At 35.9% G+C, this 18187-nt stretch overlaps 1 pseudogene across 1 annotated transcript in view; it reads left to right on the top strand.

Moving 5' to 3' along the window:
• Nucleotides 1–15295, top strand: part of LOC149203481 (bifunctional 3-dehydroquinate dehydratase/shikimate dehydrogenase, chloroplastic pseudogene) — a 134502-nt pseudogene extending 119207 nt beyond the window's left edge. The window contains exons 2-3 of the transcript XR_016253703.1: nucleotides 11457–11562; nucleotides 15065–15295. The product of XR_016253703.1 is annotated as a bifunctional 3-dehydroquinate dehydratase/shikimate dehydrogenase, chloroplastic pseudogene (transcript). The remainder of the gene's footprint in view (nucleotides 1–11456; nucleotides 11563–15064) is intronic.
• Nucleotides 15296–18187: the final 2892 nt, after the last annotated feature.

Raw genomic sequence — 18187 nt, 5'->3', positions numbered from 1 at the left:
ATAAAGAAAATCTGATTTTATTTTATTTGAATATCTTAATTTGAAATAAAATTTATTTATTTATTTTAATGATTTAATTTTTAATTTATTTAATTTATAATTTATAATTTAATTAATTTTATTTAAATTTATAAATTTTAATTTACTATAAGTGGGTCATTACATACATCCCTCCCAAAAACTTCGTCCCGAAGTTAGGGTTTATAAAATATATTAATAATTATTACGAGTATATAGGTCTTTATATTACAAAATTAAATTTGTTTTCTTTAATATTTTTAATATTTTACAACTATAATATCCATGTTCTGCCTCAGTTGGTTTTCAGCTATTCTATAATCATCCTATCCTTCCTAATCTCTTCTGCTCCCATCCTATTCATCCTCTACTGGAGTATGCCATGGCGTCAGTTATACTGACCTAAGCATTCATAAACTCCAAGGATGACAGCATCGGCTATATCAACCTGATCCCTAGTAGGCATCTGGCAGTCATCATCACACGTCTAGGGGAGCGTGACTCGCACAGTTCTCCCATGACTCCAGGGTTCGGAGGATAAATGGTGGGCAATACCTCCACCACTCCCAGTAGAATCAGGGTTAATACCCTATCATGGAATCTCTTTGAGCCTTAATTGTTCTGAAGTTTCTGTCATCACGTGGTCATTTTGGTAACGGATATTATCTGCAATCATAAACACTTGTCCATGCATTTATAAAATGTGCATTAACATATTCAAAAACACATAGCTTATGTATATTTCTTACATGTCATCTACAGTATAACATATTTTTCCTTAATCTATTCATGTCAGTAGTTTTCATATCAAAATGTAATCATTCTTTGATTTCTATCTCATCAATCATATTGATATGCATAAATGAAGCAAAATTATAATATCTTAATTCTCATCAGAAGCAAAATTACTCAAATATTTAAACTTTACTTTGATAACTATAATTTAGTAAGATCAATAACATATTCCGTTTTGATATCCATGTACTAGCGGAATTAAATAGATATTATGTCATAAAAGTTCATGTTTATATATAGTCATTCAAAAATGGTTTTGAGTCTTTGATTTACAGTAAAGTAAATATATACAAAACATAGTTTAGAGTCCTTCAAAATTGACACGGATTGGGGTATTTTTGACATATGTTCTTTGTATCTTCCCAAGTAGCCGCTCCAGGACTATACTTGGCCTATTGGACCTTAACTTGGTCTACCAGACGATTCCTGAGCTGTCGAACCCTACATTCCAGTAAACGTAATGGTTCAACCGATATGATTCCTTCGTTCGATACCTGCAGTTCCTTCCATTAAAGGTTATGAGATTGATCAGCTATAAATGTCTTAATACAGATACATGAAATACATTATGAACTTTATGCAAGTGAGGTGGCAGTGCAAGACGATAGGCAACAGGTCCAACTCTTCCCATGACTTTAAATGGTCCAATAAATCGGGGTGACAACTTTGTCCATTTTCCGAATCGAATAGTGCTTTTCTTCAGTTTGATGCGGATGAAACACTGATCCCCTATTTCATACTTCCTATTAGTTCTGTGATCATCAGCATAACTCTTTTGTCTATCCTGTGCTTCTTTTAATCGTTGCCTAATTTGTTTTACTTGCTCCTCTATTTCTTGGATTAATTCTAGTCCCACTATCACCCGATCTTCTAATTTGTCCCAACTTAATGGTGTTCTGCATGGTTTGCCATACAATGCTTCAAATGGAGGCATTCCGATTGAGCTGTGGTAACTGTTATTGTATGCAAATTCAACTAAGGATAAGTACTTTTCCCAGTGTGATTGCTGATCCATAACGTACATCCTCAACATATCTTCAAGTACTTGATTTACCCTTTCTGTTTGCCCATCAATTTCACGATGATAAGTTGTGCTCAAATTTAGTTGAGTTCCTAAGGCTGATTGCATGCAAGTTCAGAATCTTGAAGTGAATCGTGAATCTCTATCTGATATAATCTTCTTAGGTACTCCATGAAATCTGATAATTTCATTTGTGAATACTCGAGCTATGTCAGCAACTTCATAAGTATCTCTTACGAGAATGAAATGAACGTTTTTTGTTAATTTATCCACTACTACCAGAATGACATTGTGTCTTTGAGAAGTAAGAGGTAGCCCAGTGATAAAATCCATAGAAATAATCTCCCATTTGGTCATAGGAATTTCATGAGGTTGTAAAAGACCCGTTGGATGACAATAATCTACTTTTACTTGTTGACATTCCAAACATCTTACAACGAATTGAACAATATCACGTTTCATGCCCGAACAAAAGAAGAGTTTCTTGGTATTCGCATACATTTTCTTTACTCCAGGATGTGCACAATACACTACTCTGTGGGCTTCCTTAAGGATAGTGTTTCGAAGATCCCTATTATCAGGAATATACATCCTTCAATGGAATCGTAAGATTCCATCATCTTCTAGTTCATATCCTTCAAACTTAGATTCTTTTGGCTTTTTACTCTCAAGACTAGATCTTACCTTTAAATATCAGCTATCTTTTATGAGATATTCTAGTACTCGTTGCCTTAAGTCTACTTTGATAGGTATGAGAGAGAATATCCGTGGTCTTTTGCTTAAAGCATCTGCTACTACATTTTCTTTTCCTTAATATATGATATTCCAAAGTCATATTCACTTAGGAATTCACTCCATCGTCTTTGTCTAGCATTTAAGTCTCTTTGAGTGAACAAATATTGTAGACTTTGATGGTCGCTTTTAAGTGTAAAACTTCGCCCCACTAGATAATGTCTCCAAATCTTTAAAGCTAGTACTACAACAGCTAACTCTAAATCATGAGTAGCATAGAGTTCTTCATGAGACTTTAACTTTCTTGAGACATACGCTATTACTCCTCTATCCTGCATCAATACTGCACCTAGCCCTTGTTTGGATGCATCAGTACATACCGTAAAATCTTTGTCCATATCAGGGACTCTTAAGATTGGTGCACTGGTCAGTAGTCTTTTGAGTTCAGAGAATGCTTTATTACATTCCTCAGTCCATTCATACTTAACACCTTTACGCTGAAGGGTTGTAATCGGCTTTGCAATTTTGGAGAATCCCTTCACAAATCTTTGCTAGTAACCGGCTAAACCCATAAAGCTTCGTACTTCATGTGCGTTTTTCGGTATTGGCCATTCCATGATTGCTTTTACCTTCTCAGGGTCTACTGAAATCCCTTCACCTGATATGATATGACCTAAGTAATGAATCTTTTCCTGAAAGAACGAACACTTGGATAATTTTCCATACAACTGATGTTTTCTAAGGCAGGACAAAACTATCCGTAAATGATCGTCATGCTCTTTCTTATTCTTGGAATAGATGAGTATATCATCTAAAAAGACTTGTACAAATTGATCAAGATATTTGCAAAAAACACTGTTCATAAGATTCATGAACACTGCTGGTGCATTTGTTAATCCAAATGGTACCACAGTAAATTCATAATGTACAAAACGTGTCCGGAATGCAGTCTTAGAAATATCGCTTTCAAAAATCCTTAGTTGATGATAGCCTAATCGAAGATCAATTTTTGAAAAGACAGCAGCTCCTTTCATTTGATTCAAAAGATCATCAATTCAAGGCATAGGATATCGATTTTTTACTGTAGCTCGATTCATGTCTCGATAATCTATGCATAATCTTAAGGATCCATCTTTCTTCTTGACAAAAATTACAGGAGCACCCCAAGGTGATATACTTGGTCGAACATGTCCTATATCCAATAGTTCCTTCAATTGAATTTGCAATTCTTGAAGTTCTGGAGCTGTCATTCTATAAGGTGTTTTAGAGATTGGTTGAGTACCAGGTTTCAATTCTATTGTGAGATCTAGCTCTCTTTCAGGGGGTAATCCTGGTAGTTCCTTTGGAAATACATCTGGAAATTCGGCTAACATTGGATATTGTTCTAAAGATGGTCCTTTTTCTTTACTTACTTCCTGAATTACATATGCCTGACAACCTTTTCTTAAGCAACGCTTCATTTTCATTGCTGATATGTAGCGTAAAGATACTTTTCTCTTTATTCCTTGAATTTGGATCGCTTCTCCTTCATCATTTATACCTAGAATTCTTTTTCCATAACAGTCTACCCAAGCTTGATGAGCTTCTAGCCAATCCATACCTATGACAAGATCATACGTTCCTAAGGCTGTGACATAAACTTTTAATTTAGTCGAACAGACCCTTAGGTCAATTTTGCATTGATCCACACTTAAGTCTACGGATTGGAGGTCTCCTGAGGCCATTTCTACCTGTCTGAAATCATTTTGTCTGCGAGCTGCCAACCCACATTTGTTTAATGCATATGACAAAATGAAACTATCTGTGGCACCAGTATCAAATAAGATTTTGAGTTTTATACCATTAATAACACCTGAAGATTCCACTACAGTGGATTGATGTGCTGCTTGATTGTTGTTGACTAATGCATGAATTCTATGATTGCCTTGGTTATTTGATATTGGTTCCTTTGCAGTCCTATGCAATATATTTGATGAAGTTTCTGGACAATCACGTTGAAAATGCGGTCCTCCACATCCCCAACAATTAACCTGTGTTGGTCCTCTTGAATCAGGACGTGAATTTCTAGATAAAGAGCTTCATCCTCTCATGTTGCTTTCTCTCGAATTTCTTCCTCTATTAGCAGTTCCGCGAGATTTCCGTGGATTGGTGTTTGATGATTCAACGGCTATAGTATTAACTGCCATGGGAGCTCTTGTTCCTACATTTCTTGAGGTAAATCTATTACCATAAGGTGGCCTTGAGCTATCTCCCCTGAAGAAATTTCGGGGAGTCTTTCCTGGAAATCCTGATTGTAAAGGTTCTGCTGGCCCTACATCCTTTTTGATTCCTAGATGTTCTTCTGCATAATGGCCACATTCTGCTGCCTCAACTACTGATGATGGTTTCCACATGCTCACCAAGGCCCTGATGCGAGGATTTAACCCAAATATGAAGCGTTCAGCATGACGTTCATCAGAATCTAAGTAGTGAATGTATTTTACAAGCTCCATAAACCTTATCTTGTATTCCACCACTGTTTTAATACCTTGAACTAATGTATGAAAGGCTGCGGCTTGTTGTTGTTGAAAATATGGAGGTAAATACTTTGCGCGGAATTTTTCCTCGAACAATTCCCAAGGGACATTATCCGTTGCGAGGTGTAGTTGTTTTTCCAGATTTCCCCACCAAATCAAGGCACTTTCTTTTAATTGAAATACAACAATTTTTGTTTTTGCAGAAGAAGAGTATTGTCTTAATTTAAAACATTTGTTCATTCCTTCCAACCATGCCTCGGCACATTCTCCTGCTCGACCTCCTGAAAATTCTGAGAGTTTAATTTTTTGAAGTTCTCTAGAAATATCTTCCTTTGATCTTTTATACTCAAAATTCTTTGGTTCCGCTGAATTGGTTGCTAAGGGTTGAAGTTCTTCTTTGGTCTTAGCCATGGTTGACCCTTTTAATGTTTCCAATAAGGCTTCCAATGAGTTCATTATCACGGTCAACTCCGGTGCTGGAGCGATTGGTGTTGATGATGGTCTCGATGGAGACGATGATGATGGTGATGGAGATGGTGATGATGATGGTGGTGGCATTAATGACGGTGATGCTGCCCGATCACGTCGTCGTCGCTCATATGTCCTTACCATTGTAATGTTTCCTGTATACATAATAAAATTTTATAAAAAATTTGAGGTATACATTCGGATTTAACATATAGTTTTTGCAATTTCACATTTATAAACGGGTATAGTTTTTTTTGCTATTTTTATCTGCTAGGCAGATCTTACTGGTACCGAGGTCAAGGAGGGTGGTCTCATGACCTCCTTGTCCTAATGCAAGGTATTCTATCCTAATGCGTAACAATACTTATTTTAATGCATGGGTCTTGAAATTTTATTTATTTATTTATTTTTACTCTTACAGTCAGATTAATTGAATGCCTAAATTAAAAAGCCTCTACATAAAGTATAGCTAGGTTTACTTCTTTAGACAAGTATTTTTATAAAACGAAAATGTTAATATAATACCACTCTACTTTAGTGATGATTTATTTTCATAAATGAAAATGTCAACATAGTACGAGTATATTTTATTTATTTTTATAAATACAAATATGGATGTCATACCAAAATTAATATATTTTATTTCATGAAATCAAATTTTAATAAATAAAAATATTTATAAAACTATTATTAAGATCTAATATTTTAAATATGAAAAGAAATATGGTATAATAAATCAAGGATTATCTATAGTAGCAACTATATTGATATATTAGAAAAATTAGCAGTGCGATAAAACTAATCATAAAAATACCTTTGAACTTAATAGTCGCTGGGCCTACTTAAACGTACCTTTGTACTTTACAGTTCACAGGTGGAGAAATCTAGTGGAGAAGTTTCGGTGGATGGATTTTTTTAAATACGCCTTACAGATGGAAGTTAGTAGTCATAGTGCTTCATAACTAAAATATACTAAAATACTAAAATCCTCCGTGGCTTGTTACTTTTAATCAATAATCTTTATTTATAATATTTATTGTTTATAATAATTAATGGTGAGAAGGGTGCAAAGGTTAAATCTCGATGTCCATTATCCTTCATTTAATTTCATTTAGAAAAGTGCATACTTTAAATTTTGGAATTACTTTTATTTATTTATTAATTTAATTTAATTATATTATATTTATTTATCATAACAATGAGTTATTTAAAGAATATTTACTTTATACTTATCTTTCCCGTTTTCGTTATGGAAACGCAGCAAACCCGAGTAGTTGGAGCTGTCTTTTCCCATGTTAGGGAAGGTCGAGCCCTGAAACAATATTTTATCATGGGCGAATTATATATATATATATATATATTATTTTATCGTAGAGAGAATTATATTATATATCTCATTTTCAATTCTTGTTTTCGTGATCGAAAGGCGGCGAAACCAAAGGCATGCTGGTAGTGGGAACTTCGTAGGCAGCTTTATCTTTACCGTCAATCAATTATTAATGGTTTCATTTAATATTCAAGATTGAGAAAGCCATAAACGTAACGAATGGGTCATTGTTTCAATTACACGATGGCTTATCCTTACGATACTTACCCACGGAGTATGCATACCCTGACGCGTCGATAAACTATAAAACTCACGCCATATCCTAGCATGCAGTTGATTAACTGAGCGGGTGTCGGGTATAGGCCTGGCCTCGTGTTTACCTTTAAGCTTTAAAATCCATCAAATTTTGATTTTTATCACTTTCTGATTTTTAGCGCATTTCAGTTATCTCACGACTTCTGGCAATGGGGAGAAGTTGTGCTCGGTAATGCTCCAAGGAACGGAAAATGAAACCTCCGTGGTCGTAAATGTGAGCCTTTTGATCGATTTCTCTCTAGGTCGAGAGCTAAAGAGCCGCAGGCATTCTCTCTCCTAGTTGCAAGCCCTAAAGGGTTGATTTTATTTCTTTGACGTCTTCCTCCTAGGCTGTGAGCAAACTTCATCACCTTGGACGGCTAGGGTTTCATTTCAAATTGATTCAAACCTCTCTCAAGAAGCTAGACAGCTAGGGTTTGACAGCAATTTTTGAAGAAGTATTTCTCTAAAGCTTGGAATAATTAAGATCGGAATTTTATGGGAGCCGTATTCATTCTTTGAAGCCTTTCTCTCCCTGCCGCAGGCATAGGAGAAGTTCTTTTCCCTTGAACTTATAGCAGGAGAACGAATATTTTTTTAGAAGCAAGTCGAATTTCTTGGATGTTGTCTACATATTTTTTGAGTCGTCCCTCTTTGCCGCAAGCTGTAAAGAAAGAAATTTTTTTTTTTTTATGAAAGAGAATCGATTAAGTTTGGAGTCTAACATTTAATTTTTCCTCGCCGTAAGCTTTATCTCTTAAGAAAGAAATACAGGAGCTCTTCATAGGATGACGAAGGGAGCGAGAAGTGTATCTACTTATTAATCTGGATTGATTTGTCATTAAAAAGCCTACAATTCTGGTTGCCTAAAGCTTGCAGGTGCTAGCTTTCTGCAAAACGTTGGAATCAATCGATCCGATAAGCGATCAATTAAGAAATATTAGTATTCGATGCGAGTATTGATATTATTGGCAATGACTTCTTCTTCAATGGAAACACAAGCATTTCCACCGGTGAGCATTTTACTTTCAGTTCTAATCAGTGGGTTATCGATAGCATTATTCTTCTCTTTCTATATCAGAAGAAGACATAATGAAGTGAAGGCGGCGATGGCTCAATTGCCTCCAGAGAACACCAATAATGACAAAGTTTCCAGGCCTTCAATCCACGCCAAGATCAAATCTCATTCTCACTCCAAGCCTCATACTTCTACCGCTGACAAGGGACATGGTGATGCAGTTACATGGCTCTGTTTCATATCAGGTGGCTAAAGAGCTACCAAAACTAAAGCTAAAACAGAAAGAGGCTAAAGGAGTTGCAGAGAAAAGAAAGGGAAATGAGGGCCAAGCAGTGTTTTTTGCACAAAGCTTAGAGATATAGTTTCCAGTGAGGTTGAGAAGGTCTATGGTAAAGCAACGATAGGGAGGTCGCTGAGCAACTAATAAAAGCTATGAAAGTTCATCTAGCTGAAGTCCTAAACAGACAATGAGTACTGTAAGATTTATTACTGGGTGCATGATTTAAATGGCTTTAGCACAACCTTATTTCGATAAATTTAAATCCTTAACAAACTTAACAGGTCCGAAAGTTTGAACCGCCTCTGATACCAAATGTAAGAACTGTGAATAAGTTAAACAATTATTCCCTATGAACAGAATATGAAATAACAGAATATTACAGCCATTGCAGAGACAGTAAGGACTTCTAAAATTAAACATCATGATCCTGTGATAAAAATTCTTGAATTTTATAAATTTAATTGACAGAACCAATGAAAGTACTTACCTGTAATCCTACGGTCGATGATGCCTCAAACTACTTCGTCTTCGGTTACCAAAAGACGGAAACCACAGCCAAACTGAGCAGAACCCTACTACTCAGTCCAGTAAACTTCTCAGTTGAAGCAGACTGTTCCCTCGTGCCCAGAAACCTCAGAACAAGCAAGGTCCAGCTGTTCCTGATGATAAACAAACTCTCTGTGTATAAACTTTCCTCCTCCTTTCCTTCCCCCCGGTCTCCAACCGTCCCTTCCTTCTTATAAGTTGCCATTTATTGACATCCTTCATCACCGTGTCAAAATTATGATACGTGTTGATTTTTATAAAGAAAATCTGATTTGATTTATTTGAATATCTTAATTTGAAATAAAATTTATTTATTTATTTTAATGATTTAATTTATAATTTATTTAATTTATAATTTATAATTTAATTAATTTTATTTAAATTTATAAATTTTAATTTACTATAAGTGGGTCATTATAGGTACTCTTTTAACCACCCAATTTCAGACTAGTTTACCATGGAACTAAAGTCATTATTCTGTTATTAATTAATTACCATACGTAGACATGACAAGACAGATGCATGCAACATAATGAAATCATTCAATTTTCCATGGGACCATAGCATGGTAATATAGATGTATGCAACATAATGAAATCATTCAATTGTCCATGAGACTAATTATAAATGCAGGCTAATACAAGCAATAGGAACTGAACAGACTAGAAATTAATTCAAACCATGACATAACCATAATAATTGAGCATTAATTCAACACACTTCACAGGAATTTTCATGAACACTATTTGTTTGTAATTGTCCACCAATTGATTCCAGAAGAGGGATGTTCCACCCAGTGATAGGATCCCTGCTGCACTGGTTCTCTCTACAATAGAAGCCACTCCCTAGCTAAGGCTATGATTCCACAAGAGCGAACTCTTCCTATGGCTGGCTCTAATTCTCTTCTCACAACCCAATTCCTAGGTTCATAGTGAATAATTACACCTACAACAATTCCTAGTCCACAATCCTCATCTCCATTAACTTGCACAACCCAAGGAATGGGATCCCCTTCTCGTCCTCAGTTCAATAGTCCCTCAGGCTATTCCACTTACCTCCAAGCTCTAGAATAGGCTGGCCAGGAAATCTCACTACTAAAATTCCAAGGATTTATCAGCTATAGTGAATTTCCTCAATGGCAACCATTATCATTTTGTACAACCACAATTCTCACTTAATTTCAAAGCTGTAACTTTCCATAATTCGTTTACAGCATGCTCCTGAAAGTTCATTCAGAGATAATTCTCCTGATTTCCCCAAACAAAGAATAGTTTGTGGGGTAATTCAAACTCCTCATAGTTCGGGTTATTCGCTAATTTTAATGGCATCTAACCTTCAAACTTTAATCCAATTCCTTTGACCCAAAAGTAATAACAATTCGCTTTCATGACAAAGGTAAAGCTTAAATTGCATGGTATGAAGGGATCAAGTATCTCTATGGAGACCCACGTACCTCCTTCATGCATTGAACCCTGCACTGCTTAATAAACAATGATTAGCTAATAATCAAGGGACATAATTAAGTTTTACAAAGACTTTGGTTTAAATCACTTATTAAGGTCTTTTTCCTTAGCCTATTTAAGTGCCCTTGCTTTTTCCCTCTTGTGGAATCATAGCCCTCATTCCTTTTGTCCTTCTCTTCTGCATCCAGTGATGTATTTTATTATTCTTGGTTACAATTCACATTTGCATTCAACATGTACATACACAATACTGGACCAGAGATCAAAACTGAGATATTACAAATTTGCAGTCATTGCTCACTGGTGCAAGATGAAATAGTTTTGGTGCCTTACATGCTATCAAGTTATAACAAAGTAATTTGTTATACCACCTACCACATTTTTCTGTGGAAATGCAGCAGATATCTTGCATTGTTCATTCTCATATATCTTTCATTAGAGATAGTTTCAACTTTCAAGTAGAACCCTTGCCCACTCCAGCTTGTTAAGGGTCAATGTTAACAACTTTGTGAATATTAAAGTGAGGAAGAAGGTTAAAATCAGAGATGCATGCATCGTCGCGTTTTGGATCTTTTACTGCCTGTTAATCATTTGGGAATATCCTATTTCTATTTATAATTGACTGGAATTTACTTGTGTTTTTAGACCAAAAAAAATATATTTAGAGCAATTCCTTCCAATTTGAGCTAGATTTCGTGTTGCTGCTTAAGATTTTGTGCTAAATTTCATGTTTGCTTCTTAAGTTCATATAAAGACTAAATGATAAATCCAATGAAATAAACATTGATTGGTGATATTCTAAAACCTTGGAACATATGTGAGAATGAGATCAGTTCCTCTCTAGAATCTGCTAATTTTAATATCTGACATTCATTTTATTAAAATTTGTGAATTTATTTTTGAACACACTAAATTGCAGACACAGGTCCTGTAAATTCGTCTGATATCACCCTTTCAACATTTTCTGTTTAATTTCAGATTAAAGTCGGATGGAGGACACTGCGAAGTTGATGAAAAGAAACGTTTAGACGCACTGAGCCTAGCATATGATCTTGGTGCTGACTTTATTGATGTGGAACTTCAGGTTATAGCAATGAGTGATTTCTGAAGTCCCAACTTTTCTGTTGTTTAATCGTAAGAATGTTGCATATATGATATGACATATATTCTAGATTTCTGCTCCTACTTGATCCTTTGAGTCCCTACCTCTTAATAAATATTTTCTTTGTTGAAGCTAGACTATTGTATCATTTAATTGTATTAAGTTTTATTATTTACTCAACTGTAAAGGGTTTTGTAAGTGCGGTTTAATGGAAGTCTTAGTTAAGTGAAGAATTGGAATCTAAGAAATTTGCCGCTTTAGGATCCTTCAATTTTGGCCCCATGGTGATTTGATTCTAGCATGTTTGATATTGCCCACAGTGGCCTTTTCTGCACATAATGTGGCTATAAATCCCCCAGTATGGATTTCAACCTGCAAATTGTCATTCTAGATGGGACACTTTTTTGCTCTGGTTCATGTGTCGTGGTTAGTGCTCATAAAACTGATTTTTAATTGATAGGGTTGGATTATCCACTAGACTGAATCCCTGCAGCCTGGTTGTATAATCACCGTTGGGACATTGTCCATTATTTTTGTATTCATTTTGGAGTTAGTTTGTTGCTACTAAGACTAGTAAACTGATTACTCATCACAAGATCCCCCAAAGCAGAGGCACTCCTATCAGTTGAATTAACCATGACATCTTTGTCGGATCTTGTAGGGGGGGAGGGCTCACATTCCCCTCCTTCCCCCAAGCTTGTCAAATTAGACAAGAGAAGAGACTTACTTCCTCTTGTGGGACTTGACCTACCAACCTGTATCAACATCCATAGTTGCATATTAATAGCAGCACTTCGTATTTCTTTTGCCACATCAGTGCTTCATTGGCATTGATTTTTCGACATATGGCATGCCTATTCTCGACCCAAATTGTTGTAAACATGTGGCAAATTTGAACAAGTATCTTGTTAGTTTGGAATATTTTGAGTGCTTTTAACCTAAAATGCGTTTGTAACTTTTAAATAGGATGAATGTTACATATTTCTTTGTTACAGTTGAAACAAATGATTGACATTTTAATATTAGTGCGAATGCAACTCTATTCGATCACGAAAAATTATGATGGTTAAGCACAATATCATCTGCATGGTAGACAATCCCTGCTTGTGTTTGATAGACGGGAATTAACAATGCAAGCCATGGTATCTCTTGGCCATGTATAGATCAATGGTTCAACCCTTATTGCCACCACTATAACCCTCCCAACCTTGCTTAAAGTTGGCACTAGGAGGTGGATTAATGCAACTTCATTGTAGTCAAACTTGGGTCTCCAACTAGCAAGCACTTAGTGGAGACTATTTAATTGATTGCTCTTCTCCAATGGGCTAGTAGTTAGTCACATTACTAGTAGGGACGGCTACATGGTTGACCCAAACCTACCATTGAGTGTATCCTCTGATGTTCATTGCCACAGGGTCATTGTCCATCACCCAACAACTACCAGTCAATGATGTATCCTATTTGATCCATATAACACCTAAGTGCCTAGTATCGTCTTACGATGGTACTGCAATTATTGCAAAGGATCAGAGTTTGTGCAGTTAGGCACAACTCCTTTTAACCCAACTCGACTTCTATTACTCAAAATGTGGAAAGAACATGCAGTACAAATAATAATAAAACATGATATATTCATAAAAAAGTTCCTAGCTCCATCATAGATGACATTATAATATACAATATGCATGCATATATCATTTCTATTATTGGCGTCCATATGACCAGCGGAACCTTGCCATTATGATTGTATCATGTCTTCAATAATGACCCCCTCGATGCATCGCTTTAAGGCATTTTCTTCAATGGATTATGATGATGAGTATATGCATGCAATAATAAGGCATTCAGCAACATGTAACATCATATTTCAGCAATATCATTGTGAACAGTTAGGACATGATACTGGATCAGCAAAGAATTCATTTCATAAAATCATGATACCAAGTTTGGGGTCATTTCAGCATATTTTGGCCCTCTTTTTCTCTTCGACGAAGACAGATATCATGCGTTTATGAAATCTGATCTCTTATGAAATGCTTTTATCACTGATATAAAATCACCAAAGGTAGCGAAATATGCTGAAATGACCCCAAACTATCACTGATATAGAATCACTGTCACTAAATGCTGGTTGCTGTTTTCATGGAATATTTTAGTACCAAACATTTCAATATGAAGGCTATTAGGTCTGATTGCAGGTTTATACACATATAGAAATGAGAAAGTAACAAAAGAATGGTGAAAATTATAATTTAAACCTTTCAAACTAGCTGCTGGACCACCTAGTCAACCAGCCAACTTTATGAGGTAATAGTCGGCAATAGATGGAGAGAGAGATACTATGTGCCAAGATAATTTATGCAGGTTGCTCGCTCAACTTGCATGAAGATGAGTCCTACTTTAGGAAACAATAAATAACCATAAAATGCGCAATGAAAGACTTGGAAAGAAGGAAGAGTAATATTATTTTCATCTTCTAGGTCGTCCCATAAGTCTAAAAACACTAAAATTGTTTCTACCAAGGAGTATCCGTGGGACCTCACCCCGCCACACGAGACCTCAGCAGCGAAACCGTCTCAGATTCATCCCTAGGAGACGGACTAGGTCCTCTAGACCTCAGCAGTGCGCAAACTCCCCCAGACAACGAGTTAGTGGACAGTCCGCACCTCCCACTGCCCTTCATCAGGGCAACAAACTTTGTGGAATTTTTTTCAGTGTTCTTCAGCCAGCCTCAGATGTTAGGAGAGATGGGTCTGATCCTTAGACCCATTAGCCCCTAGATCTTCTCTGTCAGGGCATTCCAGACATTGTATCTTTAATGTTCCTGCATTGTACCTTTTATATTCATGCATTGTATTTTTTTATAGGAGACTGTTTGGTTCTCCTGCATTTTATGGACATCATTGTACTCAACAGTACCTTTGACTTACTTTGTGGTCATTAGTTGGACATAAATATAATTATCTTATCTTATCTTATCCTACCACTTATTGGCCAAATAAGTGATGCCCAATAGCGACCCATTGACCACTTCACTATTTCCAACTCTGGGTTCTGTCTGAGGTATGCCACCGCTAATTCATATCCAGTACCACGTTGATCAAATTAGATCTATAACCCTATAAATTTAGTTCCATCTACCTCACCGCAATTTGTATTCTTGAGTGTGGTGACACCTTAGTACAGTTAACAATCAAACTTTCAAACTAGAGTTGATAGATCTCACATGTAGGCAACTATCTACTTGTGCATGTAGGTTATGACCTGCTTGCAGATCGATACCTATATCTGAAACTAAATAGCTGTACATATAAGCGATTGCTTTCATGTCAACCAATACTCCTATATATAGGCATATTCTCGGGCTCTAATAAACCAATGAATTTATGGATGCATGGGAATTATGCATTGCTTAGTATAATTTGGGTCAAATTTGTTCAAAATTTTATTTAAATATGACATGCACAATTTCTTATGTGTCCAGGTAGCATTTGATTTTGTAAGTCGCATGAAGGACAAGAAGTCTTCAAATTGCAAGGTCATCGTATCGAATCACATCAATGGAAGAACTCCATCTACTGAAGATCTCAGTCATCTCATTGTAAAGATGCAGTCCACTGGAGCTGATATTCTGAAGATAGTGACTACTGCAACAAATATTACTGATGTGTCTCGAGTTTTTCAACTAGTTCCCCGCTGTCAAGTGAGTTTTTAGTGCAAATGAAAAAAACAAAAAGTTAGTTTTTCATTGACTGTTTCACTGAGTTTTTTATAGACTTAATGACAGTTCCAATGTTAATAGTTCTACATTATGTTGTATTTTCAGTAATATTGTTGCTTCATTTTAGCATTCATGTATAGTATATTTTTTATACCCAAATTGCAGCATACTTTATTATTTATGTTTTCCATGTACTTTATGGTCCTTCGTTTTTCCAATGCAGTACTTCCATCTAGCTTTTGAATTTTCAAAATTCTCCCCAGATAGGTGGTCTTTACAAAGCTCTATATTAGAGTAACTTCAGGTTTAAATACAATTTCTAATTAATGGAAGTACCTACACAGAAGAATTTCTTAACTTGAAAACAGGTTTGAAAATTGAATTCAATGTGCGCTTACGAATCTCATTAAAAACTAGGAAATCTGCACTAAATGGCGTTATTATAATATGGAATTTATCAATCACATGCTTTTATGGTAAACATGAAAGATAAATTTTATTCCATTTCTCAGGTGTAGACCTAAAGGCTTGTATTACTTCCACTGTCAATGGTACTGCTTCCAAACCTGATACGACAAAGTATTAATAATCCTAAGCTAGACTTTGAAAAATTGGAAACCACAGCTAGAAACTTGTTCTTTGTGTTGTTTGTATGTTATGCTGATTCTTATATGTATTATTAAATTACATTAAAGACTGAACCTGAACTTTGGGACCTAATCCCATTAAATATCCCTCTATGAAAACTAGGGATGAAGTGGTATGTTAGCAAGGCTGGGCCACTGGAAATTCATTTCGTATCATCAAATTGCTTATGTATGATCTAGGCCAAAAATTGTCTTTGTGTGTGCAATCGGTTGTGAGGCATTATGCGAAGTCCTTTGGTCACCGAATTGTTTACAAGGCTATGGTATATGTTGTTTATGATTCCCACTATGTTGGGATAACGTTTGTCTTGATAGGATATCAATGAGTCTTGTTTTATATTAGATACGGCTAGCTTTTGGAGGTGGATACCTATAAACCTACCATGATTAGGATTTGATTGTATCTAAAGGGGATCTTTAGATTTGTTTAGGAAGTCATGTAGTGATATTATTAGGTACTTCTTGAAATCAACTCAGAATTGTTGCATAGGGAAGGAATTTGATATGGCCTGTCGATTCAAGGTATTTTTATTTGCACCCATGTACATAAGTTTGTAGAGTTTTTGATGCCTACAATGGATATTATTTTGACCTATACCATGATTACTAGTAACAAACCTAAGCTTATATTGGCTATCCTTTCCTATGTTTCCTTGTACTTGTTTTGATGCTAATTATACTTTTAAGTGCTCACATTGGACAAGTCAAAGTTCATAGGAACCCTCATGGAGATGAAAGAACCTCTGGTCCTCCAATCCCCTAGTGTGGCCTGTTGACGCAAAATCTAGTAGGCCTAGTGCCTAAGTTGCAGGAAACGTTAGAGAAGAGTCCGTTTTAGGCCAGAAACGAAACGGAAACAAGGAAACTCGTACCATACGGCCTGGAAACGTGTTTCCAGCCGTACTGGCCCGTTTCTTGAGGAGGAAACGTGGCCAGTACGGCTCGAAACGCGTTTTCCAGCCGTACGGTGGAGTTTGCTCTTCTAACTTGACTTCTTCTTGTATTTTTGTTTTATGTTTTCGCTTTTAATTTTTTATTGGGCGACTTCTAACTTGATTTTTTCTTGTATTTTTGTTTTATGTTTTCGCTTCTAATTTTTTATTGGGCGACTAAAATATATTTTGGATGCTTCTAGATGCCTCTCAAGTTATAAAAAGAGGATTTTCTGAGTGGGGCAGCCTAATGTTCAAGCCTATGGCCCTAGTGTTGATATGCAATTCATCCTTTTACTTAAATTTTTAACATTACCATGAAATGACTTAGGATGTTTGAGAGTGGTTTCACCCTCATTGGATTTCATATGGAGAAAGTAGAATTTTAGATCTCACTCAAAATCCAGCAAACTTATCTGTTTTTCAAGATTTCAGGATTGGGGGGATTACAATGTTTCCATTGGATTTTGTCATGTACTAGGGTATGGAACTTGTATTTAATCAAGAGAACCAAGCCCTCTATGCAGGGGAGACTCCCAATAATCAAGAGCACGTAGGGTACTAGGGTATGGAACTTGTATTTAATCAAGAGCACTAAGGTCGTTCGACTATGTAGGAGGAGACTCCCAATCAAGCACGAGACAAGAAATTAGAAATTTCTCGTGGCTGATTTTTGATATTGCTATTTTCATTATGTGATCATTCATGAGTAAATGTGATGTAAATTTAGAGACTTATAGTTTATGCATTGACAATTGACAATTTAATCATAATGTAATAAATTAGAATGTATCATATATGCTTTATGATTGCACATATTCTTAAAAGTCCTAATATCTAAATATATATATATATTATATATTGTGTTTCCCTGTTTCCAAAATTTGGGGAGGACACGTTTCGTACCCATGCCCTTTTCGGAAACTCGTACCCGTTTCCCCGTTTCATGCAACTTAGCCTAGTGCAAAGCACCACTAGGCAGAACCAGACCTTATGGCAACAAGAGATAGGATTGTCATTGTCACTTCAACAACTTTCTCCTACTCTTTAGTGGTATTTGACCACACAAGAGGCTTCCCTAAACACACCTAAAGGATATTCAATGAAAATGGATTGAGGTGAATGATAGGAGGCCTATCGGATGGGATAAAATATCGGCGAAGCCTAGAAGGCCGAAGTGTTCTATGCCAAAGTTCAAGTACTCTATCCCTAGACCAATTAGAGGGTGTTGTTGTAGCTAATTGGTTTTGCAGATTTTTAATGTAGGGTATGAGATATCATTTAATAGCCAATAGAAGAGGACTTTC

This window comes from Pinus tabuliformis, chromosome 2_1 (genome assembly GCF_031772625.1).
Source record: "Pinus tabuliformis cultivar Carrire ecotype Pingquan chromosome 2_1, CPIR1, whole genome shotgun sequence".
In the NCBI taxonomy this organism is placed as follows: domain Eukaryota; kingdom Viridiplantae; phylum Streptophyta; class Pinopsida; order Pinales; family Pinaceae; genus Pinus; species Pinus tabuliformis.
Note: the sequence above shows the minus strand (reverse complement) of the source record. Positions and strands in the feature narration are given on the sequence as shown.